Source organism: Jaculus jaculus, chromosome 13 (genome assembly GCF_020740685.1).
Source record: "Jaculus jaculus isolate mJacJac1 chromosome 13, mJacJac1.mat.Y.cur, whole genome shotgun sequence".
Lineage (NCBI taxonomy): Eukaryota > Metazoa > Chordata > Mammalia > Rodentia > Dipodidae > Jaculus > Jaculus jaculus.
Window position 1 is genome coordinate 23,128,695 of NC_059114.1, and position 4,787 is coordinate 23,133,481.

A 4,787-nucleotide genomic window follows, 5' to 3' on the forward strand; every position below is an offset into this window, starting at 1 on the left:
TTGAGCAGAGAGAGTCTTTAGGGAACTGTAGGGAAGAAACTAAGAGGCCAAACAAGAACCTATTGCAGTGGTCCAAGGAAACATGATGTTGACTTGAACAGAGGGATAGAGAAAATGAAAAGAAAAGAAAGAGGGCTGGAGATGGCTCAGTGATTAAGGTGCTTGCTTGTGAAGCCAAAGAACCCAGGTTTGATTCTTCAGGACCCACATAAGCCATATGCACAAGGTGGCACGTGGGTCTGGAGTTCGCTTGAAGCAGCAGAGGCCCTGGTGCGCCCATTCTCCCTCCCTTTCTCTCCCCCCCCCCCCTCTCTCTCTCAAATAAATAGCCGGGGCTGTCGCCACTGTCTGTGGGCAAGAGGAGTGGGCGAGATGACCGGGTCTGCATGGATCTCCAAGGTCTCTTGGCTGCTGGGCGCACTCCAAAATATAAAACAGGTGACCAGAGTAACTTTAGTTCCAGGAGATGAAATTGGCCCAGAAATTTCAGCCTCAGTTATGAAGATTTTTGATGCTGCTGAAGCCCTTTGAAGACCCTAATAGCTGCTGGTCACCCATCTATGAATTTATTGCTGTGTAAAACTTTTGATCTTTATGCCAATATCCGGCCATGTGCGTCGATTGAAGGCTGTAAAACCCCTTACACCAATGTAAATGTCATCACCATTCGAGAGAACACAGAAGGAGAATACAGTGGAATGGAGCACATGATTGTTGAAGGAGTCGTGCAGAGCATCAAGCTCATCACCGAGGAGGCCAGCAAGCGCATTGCCGAGTTTGCCTTTGAGTACACCCAGAACAACCACCAGAGCAACATTATGGCTGTGCACGAAGCCAGCATCATGCGAATGTCATATGGGCTTTTCTCTGCAGAAATGCGGGGAAGCTGCAGAGAACTGTAAAGATATTAAATTCAATGAGATGTCCCTTGATACAGTATGTTTGAATATGGTACATGATCCATCCCAATTTGATGTTCCTGTTCTGCCAAATTTGTATGGAGTCATCCTTAGTGACCTGTGTGCAGGATTGATTGGAAGTCTTGGTGTGACTCCAAGTGACAACATTGGAGCCAACAGGATCACTATCTTTGAGTCGGTCCACGGGACGGCCCCGGACATGGCAGGCAAGGACATGGCCAACCCCACTGGCCTCCTGCTCAGTGCTGGGATGATGCTGCGCCACATGGGACTTTTTGACAGTGCTGCCAAAGTTGAGGCTGCGTGTTTTGCTACAATTAAGGATGGGAAGAGCTTAACGAAAGATTTAGGAGGCAATGCAAAATGCTCCAACTTCATAGAAGAAATCTGCTGCTGAGTCAAAGACTTGGATTAGCGCTGCACAGGTGGTGTTTTCTGTATCAGCCACTACTGCGGGACTCCCCGTGACCCTTTTCTGAGGACACCCCTATTATGTCTGCATTTGCTTGTTTCCTGACAGGGTACCTTTTCAAATCTGGTCTTTTTTTTGTTTGTTTGTTTGTTTTTTGTTTTTCAAGATAGGGTCTCACTCTGGCTCAGGCTGACCTGGAATTCACTATGTGGTCTCAGGGTGGCCTCGAACTCACAGTGATCTTCCTACCTGTGCCTCCCGAGTGCTGGGATTAAAGACGTGTGCCACCACGCTTGGCTCGAATCTGGCCTTTTCTTAAAAAAAAAAACCTGTGCAGCTGAGTGATGCACGCCATCCATGGCCCTAGGCCTGTTTTCAAAGGATTTTTCCAAGTGCTTGTTTTATTTACTAAATATCTATCTGGGAAACAGTTTTTGTAACTGTAAATGGACTGTGTTATTTACCGTTTCTACCCATTTCACACTTCAGTTAAAATAAGTTTTCCTTTACTGTAAATATTATACAGGGTTAATATGAGAAAAACATCTGACTTTTTAAACAACAGCCTTGTTTTCCTTGGTTTATGAAAAACATTGGAATAAAAATTTAAAAAATGGATGTAATAGCACAAGATAACATTCTTATAAATGTCTTTACTCTTGTAACTAAGTGGGCACAGGAGAAATTTCCTGGGAAAATTCTTATCAAAAACAGCAAAATGTTGGCAATCTTACCTAAAGCAATCTACACATTTAATGCAATCCCTATCAAAATTCCAAAGGCATTCTTCATGGAAATAGAAAAAACAATCCAAAAATTCATTTGGAATCACAAAAAACCTCGAATATCTAAAATAATACTGAGCAACAAAAATAAGACTGGTGGTATCACCATACCTGATTTTAACCTATACTACAGAGCCATAGTAACAAAAACAGCGTGGTACTGGCACAAAAACAGACATGTAGATCAGTGGAACAGAATAGAGGACCCAGATGTAAGCCCAAGTGGCTATAGCCACCTGATATTCGATAAAAATGCCAAAAATACTCATTGGAGAAAAGACAGCCTCTTCAGCAAATGGTGTTGGTAAAACTGAATATATATCTGCAGAAGGATGAAAATAGATTCTTCTCTCTTGCCATGCACAAGAATTAAGTCCAAATGGATTAAAGACCTTAACATCAGACCTGAAACTCTGAAACTGCTAGAGGAAAAAGTAGGGGAAACCCTTCAACATGTTGGTCTTGGCAAAGACTTTCTGAATACATCCTCAGTTGTTCAGGCAATAAACCAGATTAATCACTGGGACTTCATGAAATTACAAAGATTTTGCACTGCAAAGGACACAGTGAAAAAAGCAAAGAGGCAACCTACAGAATGGGAAAAAATCTTCGCCAGCTATATATCTGATAGAGGATTAACATCTAGGATATACAAAGAACTCAAAAAGTTAAATAATAAGGAATCAAACAAGCCAATCAAAAAATGGGCTATGGAGCTATAGAGCAAAGGAAGAAATATGAATGGCATATAATCATCTAAAAAATGTTCTACGTCACTAGTCATCAGGGAAATGCAGATTAAAACTACATTGAGATTCCATCTCACTCCTGTCAGATTGGCCACCATCATGAAAACAAATGATCATAAATGTTGGCGGGGATGTGGAAAAAGAGGAACCCTTCTACACTGCTGGTGGGAATGCAATCTGGTCCAGCCATTGTGGAAAACAGTGTGGAGGTTCCTAAAACAGCTAAAGATTGATCTACCATATGACCCAGCTATAGCACTCCTAGGCATATATCCGAAGGACTCATCTCATTTCCTTAGAAGTACGTGCTCAACCATGTTCATTGCTGCTCAATTTATAATAGCTGGGAAATGTAGCCAGCCTAGATGTCCCTCAACTGATGAGTGGATAATGAAGATGTGGCACATTTATACAATGGAGTTCTACTCAGTGGTAAAGAAAAATGAAGTTATGAATTTTGCAGAAAAATGGATGGACCTGGAAAGGATTATACTAAGTGAGGTAACCCAGGCCCAGAAAGCCAAGTGTCACATGTTCTCTCTCATATGTGGATCCTAGCTACAGATGATTGGGCTTCTGCATGAGAAGGCAAATACTTAGTAGCAGAGGCCAGTAAGTTAAAAAGGAGACATAAAGGGAAGAGAAAGGAAGGGAGGAGGGTACTTAATAGGTTGATATTGTATATATGTAAGTACAATGATTGAGATGGGGAGGTAATATGATGGAGAATGGAATTTCAAAGGGGAACATGTCAGGGGGGAGGGAGGGAATTACCATGGGATATATTTTTTGTAATCATGGAAAATGTTAATAAAAATTTAAAAATTATTAAAAAACAGCAAAATGACATATTTCTTAGTGATTTGGAAAATAAAGACATTTGTCCTTTACATGAATTACTGTTAATAAAAACTTCAGATCCAAGAAAAATAAATTAATAAATAAATAGCTGGGTGTGGCGGCACATGCCTTTAATCCCAGCACTCTGAAGGCAGAAGTAGGAGGATCACTGTGTGTTCAAGCCACCCTGAGAATATATAGTGAATTATAGGTCAGCCTGGGCTAGAGTGAAACTCTATCTCAAAATAAATAAATAAATAAAATGTTTAAAGAAAGAAACAAAAAACAAAGATAGTGCAGGCATGGTGACCATGCCTTTAATCCCAGCACTTAGGAGGCAGAGGCAGGAGGATCACCATGAGTTTGAGGCCACCCTGAGACTCCATAGTGAATTCCAGGTTAGCCTGGACTAGAGTGAGACCTGACCTCACAAAAAACAAATAAATAAATAGAGAGATTCAGGGGGCTGGAGAGATGGCTCAGTAGTTAGGAGTGCTTTCCAGGCAAGCTTGAGGACCTAAGGGGGCCCAAGACCCCGTGAGTTCAGTTCTCATCTACCATGTGAACTGCTGAGTGTGACATGCAAGCATGTTAACCCCAGTCCTGTGGAGAGCAGAGACCAAGAATTGAAAATGGAAGCTCCAGAGTTGTGAACCTCCTTCTCAAGGAAACACACAGTGAGCCATGGAGGGGGCCACCCGGGGTTCTCCTCTAGCCTGTGTTCACACACATGGGGTAGGCACACACATCTGCATACTCATGCTCATAGCCCACCCCCCCACACACACATCACATACTACACATGTGTATGTACGAAGAGAGACACACACATATCCAGGTACTGGGTTATAGTTCAGTGGTACAGCACTTGCCCAGAATGAGTGATGTCCTGTGTTCAATTTACAGCACAGAGAGCTCTGAGAGATCTAGTTACCATGTCCCCACTCCCCCAGCCAACCTTCCCCCCACGGATGTGCGCTATTTGATGTAAATGGAATTACGGAATTCACTGACCAGGGTTCTAGGCTTGCCCACGTTCTAGTCTGTGTTGGCACCTCTGTCCTTGCCATAGCTGAGTAAT

General features: G+C 42.6%; 1 pseudogene; it reads left to right on the plus strand.

Moving 5' to 3' along the window:
- Positions 1-372: 372 nt before the first annotated feature.
- LOC101603068 lies at positions 373-1,335 on the plus strand (annotated as a pseudogene).
- The last annotated feature ends 3,452 nt before the right edge of the window (positions 1,336-4,787 follow it).